Source organism: Stenella coeruleoalba (genome assembly GCF_951394435.1).
Source record: "Stenella coeruleoalba genome assembly, chromosome: 16".
Taxonomy (NCBI): Eukaryota; Metazoa; Chordata; class Mammalia; order Artiodactyla; family Delphinidae; genus Stenella; species Stenella coeruleoalba.
In genome coordinates this window covers 67,166,266-67,180,876 of record NC_137162.1, presented here as the reverse complement: position 1 = coordinate 67,180,876, position 14,611 = coordinate 67,166,266, and the positions used below count along the sequence as shown (strand labels likewise).

Genomic DNA, 14,611 nt, shown 5'->3' with positions numbered 1-14,611 from the left:
AAAAAGCTGTTTGTTAACTATGACTCCTACTTGGTATAATTCTTTCCTGGGTAATTTCTGGAAAGAAAATGGATTTTCAAAGACTATGATTCAAGCCTGGGGATTTAGTTTCAACAATGCAGACTTAAAAAAAACAAAACAAAACAAAACCCAAAACAAAACCTATAGGAAGCAGGTACTGTATTTCAGAGCCATTGTAATACAACTGAGCAGAGTGAGAGGAGTGTATCCAGTGATGGAAATGGTGGATTAATGGATTAATCATTGGCCTAATGATGGAAATGGAGAGGGATTGAAGCCACATTGGGAGATAAGGGGAATGGAAGTAGCGAATATGGGCCCAGAACCCAACCAAGAGTGGGAAGCAGTGTTAGAAACAAGCATTAAACAGGAGCAAAGCTGTGAAACCAGAGTTCTGCGGTACACTCGGGCTCAGTCAGCAATCTAATAACCTTCATAGCAGGCTCACACCCTGGCTCTTCTACCTACTAGCTGTGTGACTATGATTGAGTTCCTCAACCTCTCTGATCCTCAAATTCCCTCTCTATAAATTATGTTAGTTATGAGGTACGTGAGAGAGCTACTGTAATTATTACTCCTAAAAATATTATTACCATGTGGTTCTCTGCCTCTCCTCATGGGAGACATTGACCAGTTGTCCTGGGCATGTGAGTGAGGCCAGACAGAGAGGCAGATATGGATTTACAGGTCACTCTGCTCTTCTTAAAGTTGGTTATCTCATAGGTGAATACCATGCCCCATCAGTCTGACCCTGGCAGGATCCACCACATTTGTGAAGCTCATATTACTGTGCTCCGTTTGTCTTCATTTCCTCTGTATCAACACCAGCCTGATTTTCTCATTAATGGAGGATTTGCTTAGGAATTATTTTCCAGAGGAATTTAGCCACTAATCCCTTTTATGATAGCAAAATCGCTGAGCCCCCTGTGTCAGTTAGGGTCCCAGCAGGCAACAGATGGCACACTCAAATTGGATAATTTATGGAGAGTTTAATGAAGGAATTATTTAGAAAATGGGGCCAGGATGTAGAGAATCTACTAGGGGTAATGCAGAACCCTGGGACTGGTAACTGCCAATACTCTACCTACCCTAACCTTGAAAAGGTTATTAGTTGAAGAGGTTATCAGTATATAGAGACTGTGAGTGCTTCCTGACAGGAGCTGTAGTCTCTATTTGAAGGACAAAGTCCATCTTTGGCATCTCTGCAGGGAAGGAGCTAAAGGAACCCAGCCGCATCCTCTTTCCTCCCTCTGGTTTCTTGTGCTCCCCACTGGCCAAAGCCAGTGGAAAGCTAGAGGGCAAGGGAGGCTGATGATTCAGTCTACACAGCTCAGTGTCCCAGGGTGCAGAGCAGAGAGGAGAAGGGTGGAGAGTAAACCTGGAGAGACAAATAGAAAATACTCTTCTCCCTCTCTTAGAGGCTCTCAGCTCCAAGTGTAGCCACAGTAAGTGTGCTGAGGTATTTTACGTGATGTATTGCAAGATATTTATTACAAAAATAAGTGTATTGAATCCTGAATCAGCTTACAGAACTTGATGACACTGGTTGAGAATGCAACAGACCTGGGTTCTACCCTGGCTCTACTGGAGTGCCTTATTATCTCTTACGTGCTCTTCAGCAAGTCACAGATTCTCTCAGTCTCAGTTTCTTAACTTGTAAAATGGGAGTAATCATACCTATATGATAGAGTTGTCACAAAGATTCCATGAAACAATACAAGTGAAAATATTTTATAAACCATAAAATTGTATAAATGTTATAATTTATACAATTTTACTTTTGTTTCAAATGGCCATACTACATACATACATTATAAAAGAGTATAGAGAGAGACTAAGCTGGCTGCCCCTCTGTTGTCAAAGAATTATGCTTTATTCTAGGTGAAAAATTGCAATTCTAGTGGGCAAAAACTAAGAAACTTTGAAATCTATGTAGTGTTCTGGTAAAATATGACTTTGGTTCTCATTGGGTAGCCTAAAAGTTTCATTTGAAGTGAAGACTGTGTATTAATTTATACCTGTGAAAGCCTTGTATGACATTTCTAAATCTGTCTGTAAGATAATGGCTCTAAATGGTTTATGACTTTTAAAAGATCTAATAAATATAGTAACTTTGTACCTCAGTGTAATGAAAAAAGTGATGTTTTGGAATATTTCATTCCTCATTGAAATGCATTACTATTTCCCACCAACATAAATCTCAGAACTGGAGATCTTCTGTTGGCTCATTTCTTTCTTTCTTTCTTTCTTTTTTTTTAAACATCTTTATTGGAGTATAATTGCTTTATAATGGTGTGTTAGTTTCTGCTTTACAACAGAGTGAATCAGCTATACGTATATATATATATATCCCCATATCTCCTCCCTCTTGCATCTCCCTCCCACCCTCCCTATCCCACCCCTCTAGGTGGTCACAAAGCACCGAGCTGTTCTCCCTGTGCTATGTGGCTGCTTCCCACTAGCTATCTGTTTTATGTTTGGTGGTGTATATATGTCCTTGCCACTCTCTCACTTCGTCCCAGCTTACCCTTCCCCCTCCCCGTGTCCTCAAGTCCATTCTCTACGTCTGTGTCTTTAGCTCATTTCTTAAAGAAGAGACCCTGCATGTATAGACTACATGAGGCTGTTCTCCAGTATCCGTCCCGGCCCAGAAAGGTCTGAGCATGGATCAAAATAGAGCCTAAGACAGAATAGCCCAGGTACAGGCACCTTTTGAAGAGATATCAAAAAGAAGGCGTTTTCCCTACTGTACTAACCTCCTACTTTCCCCTTCCACATGGCCATTTCATTGAACTCCCCCACCCCAAATGTGTTTCTAGTTGCTTGTGATATTTATTAAATTAAAACATGTATGGCTGGATTTTCCAAAGAGGAGCTCCCTTTATATAGAACACTGAAAATGACGTCAACACATGAATCCCAAATAAGGGATTATAAATGCTCAGAGCATATTGAGGGGCCCCAAGGAAGAGGAGGCTACCAAGAGAGGAGGAGAAAAGGAGGAGGAGTTAAGCCTCTGATTTGTTAAAATGTGGATACTGCCGAGACCCCTATCCAAACGGGGAGATTAACTAGAGGAACTCACCGAACTGGGCTGCTAGAGCAGAAGTTGAGCTCAGCCCACATGCCTGGAGCCTTTAGTGCATTGTTCAGTAGTGAAGTTCTCAACCTTTGTAAAAACTTTTCCTCCCACCCTGACATGCATCTTGGATGATATTTACCTGCTCAATACATTCCCATCGGCATAGCCATGATTTTATGGCAATTTCCAATTAATGCTATCCCTTTCTCTTCTCGAGTTGAAATACAAAGAAAAGCATGAATCTATAAATATTAATATCAGTGTTAATATACATATTAATATGTGGGTATGAGCATCTAAGAATATGCTACTTCTGTCTTCAGACCCTTTCTAGAATCTAACCACATTTCTCCACTTCTGCGGCTGTTACCTTGGCCAGAGCCACACCGTATCTCGCTTGGGCGAGCCTCTGAAGCAGTCTTCCTGCTGATACTTCCTTTTTTTTTTTTGACCTCCAGTTCATTCTCAACATAGCCCCCAGGGTGATCCTTTGAAAATGCAAGTCAGATCACGTCACTGGTCTGCACAAAACCTACACTAGCTCCCTATATCATTCAGAGTAAAAGCTGTCATCTTACAATGATCTCAGAGGCCTTCTGGGTGCCACCCTTTTGTTACGTCTCACCTCCTACTGCTCTCTCACCCACTCTGCTTCATCCGTGCCAGCCAGTCTCCTTCCTGTTCTTCAAATACATTAAGGACACTCTTGCCTTAGGACCTTTGTATCAGCAGTTCCTCCTCTCTGGAGCAGTTTTCCACCAGATTTTTGGATAGCTAACTGCTTCACCTTCCAGTCTTTGTTTAATTGTCACTTTTCCCTCCAGGCTACCCTGTTTAACGTGGCAACTCATTCCATCTCTATGCCCCAATTCCTGTTCCTTCTCATTCTGTTTTCTCTCCTCTCCCGTAGTATGTATCATTTACCATACTACAGGATTTTCTTTATTATATTTGTTACAGTATGAGCTCTACCCTGGCAGGCATTTTTGCTTCTTTGGTTTATGATGTATCTCAAGCACAATGAACATTGCCTGATACATGACAAACAATACATAAATATTATTGATTGAAAATAATTTGCTAATTCATTCGACAAGCACAAATTGAATATTTACTCTGTACTTGGCATTGTGTTAGGTGCTAAGGTGAAATGATGAAGAAAGTCAGGTGTGGCTTCTGTGCTCGGGCAGCTTAGAGCCTGGTGGTGAATGCAAGATGTAAACCCAAACACCAGAGCAGTGAGTGTTTCCTGCTCACTTCTGTGCTCATATTTGAGGAAGCTGTCCATCTGAGATTTTCAATCAGGAATGGAGACACTAGTCAGGTACTACTGTTGTCAAAGCGGGAAAAAAAAAAAAAAAGGAGTCTGGACATTAGTAAGGAAAACTTGTATTAAAGGGGTTATTGCAATAAGAAGACACTCAAAGCCCCAGCCAGATAAGTCCCAGGGAATAAGTAGGTGAGTAAGTTTTCATAAGCAGAGACAGGTCCTGGGGGAAGGTGACCAGGAGAAGAGGAGGGTTCTTAAAGCTCAACAAACTGCTCAACAACGGGAAAGTCATGGCAGGAAATGTTGTGGTCAGGCACATGGGGTGGGGTGTGGACCTGAGATGGAGCACAGAAATGACAGAGAGGGTGTTCTGAGCCAGGCTGTGCTCGGCAAACCAGCCTGAAGTCATGTCAAGCACAAAGCTCGATTAGCCTTGTCACTGTTCATAAGCAAAAGTTAAGGTTAACCGTAAAGCAATTGATGGCTTCTGTTTCCTTTCTTAATATAATTGTTCCCTTTGGGGTTATATATGCTGCTGTATTAAGAGTGATGCATTAAAGTGGCCAGAAACAGTAAAAATACTAGCTTAGTTCTGTCTGTTGACCACAAGGTTACCAACTATAGCAAAGCCCCTTTCGAAGGTGTCAGTGGATGTCAGGTATACACTGTGGGTAGCTAGTGGTGTGCATAGTGATAACAAAAGGCATGCCCTGGAATTCAGCAGTGGAATCGGAGTTCGGAAACTGTCAGGGGAGTCTTTGAGCTTTTTGAAATGGCCTCAGTTTTTACCACCCAATAATATTATGTGCTTATAATAAACTTCATGTTTTTTGTTTTTTTTTTGCAGTACGCGGGCCTCTCACTGCTGTGGCTTCTCACATTGCGGAGCACAGGCTCCGGATATGCAGCCTCAGCGGCCATGGCTCACGGGCCCAGCCGCTCCACGGCATGTGGGATCTTCCCGGACCGGGGCACAAACCCGTGTCCCCCGCATCGGTAAGCGGACTCTCAACCACTGCACCACCAGGGAAGCCCTAAACTTCATGCTTTTAACTAAACATCGTCACCAATGCAGTAGTACCAAATCTCTGTTAAGCATGTTTTATTGAGGGGTATACTGTGCATATAAACACTGTAGGTAAAAGATGAGAAAACAATTAATATCAAACTGAATCTGTTCGATGCAGTTCTTTTGGAGCACATTAAGTGTACTGTAACCTGCTACTAAAGAACTGCATTTTTATAGTGAAAAATACTTCTCACAGGAGGCCTTCAGTGAAACCACAGTATCTTAGATTTTATTTGGGAAAGTCAGTAGCTGCTTCTGACTCTAATCACACATGCTTTGGCCTCCTATAAGTACATCTGGCATGTAGACTGTGAAACACCCTAATGGGTCTTGAATTCTCTGAGTTACTAATAAATTTACTGAAATGTGTACCAGCCTTTAAACTAAGTCCATAAAAAATGTATCTCCATCCAGAGTTATATAATTGTTCTGGTTGGAAGAGCATTGGGCTAGGAGGCAAGGAGGAGAATGGGGATCAGGGCAGGGATAGGAATGAGGGTGAACATTTGAGACATTCCTTTTATGTCCCTGTCACTGGGCTCACTGCATTACATACATCAGGTCATTTACTGCCCACACCCCCTTGTGATGGGTTAGGATCCCCATTTTGTAGATAAAGAAATAGAGATTCAGAGAGGTTAACTAACCTCCCTCAGTCACACAGCTAGAAAAGGCAAGGTATGGGTTTGATGCCAGGCCTGTCTGATTCAAGTCCATGCTTTGCCCAATTCCACCTTCAGTGCTGTCTGTCATTTGATGTGTCATCTTGAGCCATGGCTGCTTTGATTTTCTGTTTTCTCTTGGAGATAATACCACCAGGCCAATCGACTTCACAAGAGTGATGTTAAATTAAATCTATATGAAAGCACGATGAGAAAGCGTTAAGAGCTTTACAAATGCAAGTCGTTGTTATGGAATTGAATGGAATGAACATGATTTTACATGCCTGGAATATGTTTGCTGGTGCCCTTTGGTTAAGGCACGCTATTAGAGATAGCACTGCTAGTCACTGAAGATTTAACACAGACCCAGGAGCACATGCTAAGCACAGGGACAGAGATTCCACCTGCTTGTTAGATACAAGAAAAGTACAAGGCACCTGTGGTCCACTAACTGAAATGGTTCCCAAATTAATAGAAGTATTTTTAGGGTAATTTTCTTCTCTTTTTTCCTGTCATTTCATTTATGAGGGGAAGTGTTTATGACCTTGAGCAAGTTACTTGATCTCTCTGCACTTGCCTTTCTCTGTAAAATGGTAATAATGATACCTACCTCAGAGTGGTTATCCATTCATTTATTCCACAATTACGCTAAATGCCTACTATGTGCTAGACATTCTTTTAGATGCTGGAAATACAGCAATGAACAAAACAGATAAAAATCCCTACCCCCTTACATTCTAGTGATGGATGAAGACAAGAAATAAGAAAAATAAGTAGAATAGAGACCACGTTAGATGGTGCTGAAGAGAAAAATAAAGCAGGAAAGGGAAAAAAATGATTAGCGATGGGTGGGATGATTTGCACTTTTAGACATGGTGACTCAGAAGTCCTCACTGGGGAGTGACAATTTAGTGAAGATTAAAGACCAGAGTAACTGTGGCAGGGAGTCACGGGGCTATCCTGAGATAGCCTCACATGTTTCGTGTGTGAGTGTGGTGTGTACAGGGGAGTAACAAATGAAATAACGTATGTCACCCCCTAGCAGGTACTCAATACCTGTTTGTTAACTAGGAAGGAACAAAAATATGTGTGTCCAGGCTCTGCAAGGGGAGTTATGAATGCAGAGAGACTGGCTTTGTAAATAAAAATGCAAAACAAACAAAATGAAAGCACCGTTCGCCTCAAACTTGGACCACTGAGAGTGCTAAGAAATCTCAATGAAATGTCTGTCAGTCAGTTGCCAAGAGCCTGCCCTGCCCGTTCAGATGCCTGAAGGCTTTTGCTGGCTTAGTTATTGCTCATCTGAAAACTACAGTTCAAAATGGCCTTGGGTAAATTTAATGACCTGCAGATCCATGAGAGATACTAAGGGGAGAGAGCTTTTAAGGTTGATGTCAAAGAGGGATCCCTCCCTCAGTCCTTCCTTGGCAGTTGCCTGTGTAGTAGGATATTGAGCTTAATGAACCACAGATCTGGCCATCTCCAGCACTCTTATGATTCTTTACGGTGACCTAATATGACTTTTTACTAGACTCTTAGGTAGCAAATAGGCTTTAGCTCTTGTTCCAACTCTGGTGGATGGGGAGTGACTGACTGGGGCACAGTCCTGATGAATGCCGAAGCCTGTCTGGGCTCTTTGGGAAAGCGGGCCGTGATGGTTAATTTTATATGTCAGCTTGACTGGGCGGTGGGGTGTCTGGATATGTGGGCAAGCGTTATTCCAGGTGTTTCTGTGAGGGTGTTTTTGGATGAGATTAACATTTAAACTGGCAGACTGAGTAAAGTGGATTGTCCTCCCTAATGTGAGTGGACCACATTCAGTTAGTTGAAGGCCTGAGTAGAACAAAAAAGCTGACCCTCCCCTGAGTGAGAGAGAATTCCTCCTGCCTGATTGCCTTTGAATTGGGACATCAGCTTTTTCCTGGTTCTGGACTCGAACAAAACATTGGCTCTTCCTGGGTCTGGAGATTAGTACTCGAGCTACACCATCACCTCTCCTGATTCTCAGGCCTTTGGACTCATACTGGGACTAAACCATTGGCTCCCCTGGGTCTCACCCTATGATCTTAGGACTTTTTGCCTCCATAATTGTGTGAGCCAATTCCTTATAGTAAATCTCTTTATACATGTATATCTCCTATTGGTTCTGTTTCTCTAGAGAACACTGACTAATATAGGAGCTGTGATTAATTAGCAGGGTCCCATGATGGTAGGAGTGGAAAGCATCCATCCACATTTCCAAACTTTATAAAATTTCCATGCACAACTGCATGAGAAACTAAGCCAAACTATTGAATGAATTTCATTACAGGCTAGCGTTTAAAGACCAGTCAGGCTCCCAGATATAAAATTACAGAGGTTTCTGTTCCGTAACTTGATAGAAAGAGTCTTCAAGGAGAAACTGGAAGTCTGTCTGACATTTGCAAAGCATCAGATTTGTGAACGCACCCTGGTTGTGTTAGAAATAGACAGTAAAGTAATGGGAAATGAGGATTGATCAAGCTTTGATTTATTTGGACATTTGATACCACCTTTGACAACTTTGTCTACCTTGACATGTCAATAAAGTTATTAAAATGAAATCTGAAAAAAATGTAGAGCATTAGAGCATAACAGTTTCATTTTTAAGTCGTCGTGTCCAGCAGACCAAGAGAATCTGAGCCCAAGGCACAGAGTGGCTGCTTTAATTCCAGGCTGCCACTCTCCTCTGCTTGACATTTGACGGTGTACTTAAAACTGCTCCTAAGCACATCAAGAGAAATGAATGAGTAAATAATTGGTTGCCCCTTTAAAAACAGAAAATATCAGCTTGGGTTTAATTAACTGCCATAAATTATTCTCAGGCTAACTGTTCAGAGAGGAGCCACTTTTACCCTTTGCTTGCAATGAAGGAAAATTGTTCAGGTCACTTACAGCTTCACTTTCTAAAGTCGCAGCATAAGGTAGTGTGTCCCATCATTGACAATATCAAGGGATGATGAAATGAAACCTCTCTACTATGTTAGAGGTTGGACTAGGAGACTAATAATAATATTTGGGTGCTAAGCATTTCCATCAGTGCTTCCTTCAGAGCCATTCATAAAAGTGGTTTCCTGGCAAGACCTAGAAAAATGAAAAGAGCACCAAACTCCCCTCTGTTTTTGAAAAATGTTGCCCATTTCTTCAAGAACTCATCATTAATATGAGAAAAAGTAAGGCTCAACTTGTAGAAATCAGGATATCCAGGAAGGAATAGCCTAACTCAGCACACGTTTATTAACGTGGACTACAGGTAAGGCACGGTCCTAGACCCCATGGAAAATGTGAACATCAACACTTATATCATCAAATCTAGTGAAAGGTGACATGGCAGGTTCTCAAATAATTATAGCGTGGGCAGCAGGTGATAAGAGATTTAGAAATGGTAGAGATAAAATGGTGTGGGTGGACAGAAGAGGGAGGTATTAATTCTGTATAAACTAAGAGTGGTAGATGACAGTTATGAAAGGTTTCCTAGAGGAGAAGGCATTTGAGCTGAGACTTCACAATAGGAAGCTTTTACAAGCAGAGCCAAGGAAAGAGCAGCTTATGCCTGGAGAACCGTAATGACCAAAGCTTAGAGTTTGGGAAGCAGCAGGGCATTGAGTGGTAGATGAGATGGGTTTGGGAAGATCACAGAATTAGATACCAGGTTGAGGTGGTTGGGCGTATTTTACAGGATTCTGACAGTGTTTGAGGCAGGACGTGGCAGCTTGGAACTGAATTTTAGAAACATGCCGGCAGTATGTTAAACGTACGTGTGGGTGTTGTGGCTCCAAGCTGCTCCCATAGACCACGAAAATTGTGACTTAGCTTGGACCAGGTTTTCTTGAGAAGAGGTAATTGCTATGGAGGTAGGACTAAAAAAGGGTGGTTGTAGTCATGTGGCTGGCCACTCAGAAAGTAAGCAGCGTTGGACCAGGGAAACGTTAGTACAGGTTTTATAATCAGGTTGTAAAGGAACCCTGAGACCTTGGTATTAGTTTAAGTCCCTCGTTGGGAGAGGTTCAAAGAACACGTGAGGTGCCGGTGGTGAGAAAGGGCTGCTCCTGGCCAGAGCAAGTTAGACCCTGACATCCTAGCAGTTCCCAGGCTTCTTGCTAAGTTTCTAGCAGGATGTGGCTGGATGTGGCTGCATGTGCACGAGGCACATGCTGGTGACTTATACTGCGGGCTTGATGAAAAACTGTCAATGTTGTATATGTGTGTGTGTAGCTATATGGTGAATATCCAAGAGTAGGCCTGTTCGTTGGTAAATGTGGGGCTTCCTCAGAGGACTAAAATGCTGGCAAAGAATATTTTAGTAATCCAGAGTCCCAGTATTTGCTTTGTTTTTATCAACATCAGACAACTCGTGGGGTGAGAGTCAGTTGAGTCCAAAGCTCCAGGCATTTGGGACACCATTGTGATAGGGGATGGGCTTAAGGCTTGGTTACCCTGTTTTTTTCTCTTTTGTTTACCCCAGAATGACTTGACTTGCCTCCAGATACCTTATCTAAGTTCTTTTGTTGGAAATATGGAGAAATTGGCGAAGAAGAGGCCTCGGACCTCTCTGGAGCAACTGAAGTCTCTGAAGTTTTAGTCATTAGATAGAAGCATTCTTTTTCTATTTTAAAATTTTTATTTATTTATTTATTTTAATTAATTTTTGGCTGTGTTGGGTCTTCGTTGCTGCGCGTGGGCTTTCTCTAGTTGCGGCGAGCCGGGACTACTCTTCATTGTGGTGTGTGGGTTTCTCATTGCGGTGGCTTCTCTTTGTTGCGGAGCACGGGCTCTAGGCACACAGGCTTCAGCAGTTGTGGCACGTGGGCTCAGTAGCTGTGGCTCATGAGCTCTAGAGCGCAGGCTCAGTAGTTTTGGCGCTCGGGCTTAGTTGCTCCACGGCATGTGGGATCTTCCCGGACGAGGGCTCGAACCCGTGTCCTCTGCATTGGCAGGCAGATTCTTAACCAATGTGCCACCAGGGAAGTCCAGTAGAAGCATTCTTTAATGTCAGCGCCATCATTTGTTATGTGGTTCCACCAGCCAGGTCACATCTGGATTTGCTGGTTTCATATTTGCCATAGTGATAGCAAAATCGGCCTTTGCCACCTCTACCAAGCTCACAGGCTATAAAAGCGGAAAATGATACTTAGATGGCGGAGGAGTAGAGGAACAAACAGTTGGCTTTGAACGGTAGCCTGGAGGTCAGGGTGGGAGGGGCAGCTACTTAGAAAGTATAGCACAGACACTTGGAGAGGGGATGGAGAGAGGTAGATAAATGGAAGAATTCTTTCCTAAAAGGCACAAATTGGTTTCAGGAGATTGCAGTGACAGGAGTAAGTCACAGACTCAATGGAAGGTCTGTCCCTGAGAGATGTAACAGCTGTTCTGCTGATAGCAAAGAGTGGTCCCTGCATCTGTAGGAACTGGGAGTTTTGCACTAGACAAGTTACCAAGGCAAGGACCATATCAGAGGTTGATTTAATGCTGAATAACTAGCTCTGTGTTTCATAGATTTGTACAGTGGTAAACCTGGAAGAGACACTAAAATATTTTAGTCCAGAACAAATAATAATAACTTGTTATTGACTTTTTTGATTATCTCTTTTCTCACCTGTCCTGGCTGCCACCTAGGATAGTTGTAAGGGTCAAATCAGAGGGATGATGTGTGTGAAAGTTAAATTCCAAATTGCTGAGCATATGCAAATCACCATTGGTGATGCTGATAAATGATCATAGAGATTTAATGTCGGAAATGCCTTATAGCATGCTCCAACCGGTCACATGGAATGATAAGGAGCCTGAGGCCTGAGAGCTGAGAAGCATTGTCCAAGACACACATTTAGTGAATTATTGGCTGCTGCCTCAAATCCTTTTCAAAGCAGGTTTAGTATAAATCAGTTTACAGTAAATAGTGAGTGGCAGAGCTGCCCCTAGGACCCAAGTGCCTTGACTCCTAGCCTGTGTAATTTTCCTCAATGGTATCTCTTCAGTCTTCAGTCTGAAAATTTCCCTAGAAATGGGTCTCAGCTCCATTTAAAAAGTATTATTTTGCCCTTAATTTGTTCACCTGTGGATGACATAGGGCGGAGTCTCCATTTTCTGGCATAGGGTGATAGGGGCTCAGAGGGAACTGGTGGTTTTTTTTAATGGAGGAAGAGACTGGCTCTAGAGGGCAGGCTTGAGCTGTTTTGGCTTAGATGCAAAAGCATTTTCAAATCAAATAAGTAGCAGGAGGAAAACCCATCTAATAATTTGCCTTTATCTCCTTTTATGAAGAAATCAATTGGATCAACAACTATTTGAGACGTGAAATCCTGTATCTGGCATGCTACCCAAAGAGAAAAGGGAATATTACAACTTTTTTTTTTTTTTTTTTTTTGGAGGAGTAGCATGCTCTTTAAGTTTGAGAAAGGGGCAAACTTCAAAATCTGGCCTCTTGCCCTATTCTGGATATCAGGCAATACCACCACAGATTGTGGAGTTTGTATACTAATTAAAGTGTCTTACTGATGACTTGTTTGGATTCCAGGACAGGCACCAGATGTCACTCAGCCCACAGCGTGGAGAGTTACTCTTAATTACAACCTGAGGTTGCCCTCGTTGGAGGTGATATTTCCCTCTCAGTTGAATAACTTAATTCACACTGGAGAGTCTGTTTCTGCTCTCATGTTGTTTTCCTTCGTCTACCAAAAGATGGTGCTTTGTTACAGTGCTGGCCACTTCTTAAGGGTTACCCCCAAAAGCCCAGGCTAATAAGAGAATTTCCAACCCAACAGGAGTTCTATTACATGTGCCTTTTGCACTTTCTTTGTGGTCCTTCCTGCCTTCTCCACACTGTGCTGTGTGTAACTTGTGCCATCGCATTTTCTTCAGAATGTGTCCAACTGCCCCATCCGATCCTGAGCTGACAGTGCATCTATGTCTACTGATTAGCACTGCAGAAAGACAGCTGTTGTTAGCCATAATCTGGCTTGAGGTCAGTAATTCTGATTGCTCCTGCCCATGAGCATAAGTGAGAAGAAAGAAAAAGCTTTAAGCTTTGGTTATAGCTGACTTCACTTCACTTCCTGAACCTGCAGATGCTGCTTCCAATAGAGACAAGCAAGGTTTTTGTAACTGACTCAGATAGAACTAAGCACCGCAGGACACAGATTTTATAAAGACTTAATTATCGGGTCTATCCCAACAAGGCTGATCCTTCACAGGGCCCCAGGACTGAGCCTGTGATATTGTTTGGGTCTTTAGTATTATCCAGGAGACTTCTTTAAGCTTGGAGTTTTAGAAGTTTAAAAACTAAAAGGATTGGAAGAGGGGGAAAAAAGACAACATATTGCGGGTAACTTTATACAGGGGTAGCAAACTGTTTGTTTTAGCCTGTCAACAGTCAGTGTTAAGTATAATATAGTACTGGTATTTCTTTTTGTGCTATTCTTGGGGAAACCAACAATACCTTGTCAATAGGAAATTGACTTTTAAAATGTTTAGCTAGGGCCACTGGTCATAATCTTGCTATTTCTTACTAGTTAAGTGGAGTAGAAGAAATATGGGTTTTGTGCTCAGAAAGATCTGAGCTTCAGTTTCTTTAGCTGAAAAATGGGATAAATAATATATACTTCAAAGTGTTGCTGTGAGGATTAGAGAAAATGCATCGTTTATAAGAACAGTGTTAGTTATTACTGTCTTGATAATCCTTGCCTACATTTATTCGTCAGTATCCTGGTACTTGAGCCCCACTGAAGTCTTTATTCAAATGGTGGTTTTATTGAAAAAACATGGAATATTCTAAAGAATTATTTATAATTAGTCATAAGTTTCTTGTTTTAAACCAGTGGCTCTCAAAGTGTGGTCCTGGGCTCGGGAGCGCCACCTGGGAAACGGAAAGAAATGTAAATCGTTACCCCACCCCAGACCTACTGAATCAAGCCCTGCTCCAGACAGACTGAACAGGAAACTTTAGGCGTGGGTCCGGCAATCTGTGTTTTATCAAGTCCTCCAGAGGATTCTGATGCACACTAAAGTTTGAGAGTCACTGGTCTAAAACTGTAACTTCATCAGCTGCAGTTGATCTTTCTGTGTTTAATGATTCTAAATACATTGCAATATAAATATGTGCAAGGCAGGGACCTTGCAAAGTGGGCACTGTCGGCAGAGATTTTCTTAGATGTTCTTCCTGAGCCCCTCACTCTGGGAAAAGAAGTCATTCCAGTCAGGGTGCCTCTCGTGACTCAGTACTCTTCTGCTGGTGGCGCTTTCCTTGCCTCCTGACTCTGACAGTGCCACCTTACCTATAAATACTTGAACAAAACAAAAAGGAGAGCAACATTAAAGGTAGCAGCAATAAACCCTAAAATATTCCTGTCCCTGGACTGTGCTTCAGAGAGTAAGGTCCTTATTTAAAGCATCCAGCTTGCAATTATTTCATTGTCTCTTATTTGAGGGTCATCTTGGTTTATTGTGACACCGTTGAGGGCTGAGGTCTCTACCTGGAGCTGCAGGAAACACGG

The 14,611-nt window shown here is 42.3% G+C and overlaps 1 long non-coding RNA gene across 1 annotated transcript in view; it reads left to right on the top strand.

Moving 5' to 3' along the window:
- LOC307174848 overlaps nt 1-14,611 on the top strand; it is a 162,327-nt gene that overhangs the window by 133,439 nt on the left and 14,277 nt on the right. The window contains exon 4 of the long non-coding RNA XR_013824182.1: nt 5,221-5,369. This is a non-coding gene — a long non-coding RNA (uncharacterized lncRNA). The remainder of the gene's footprint in view (nt 1-5,220; nt 5,370-14,611) is intronic.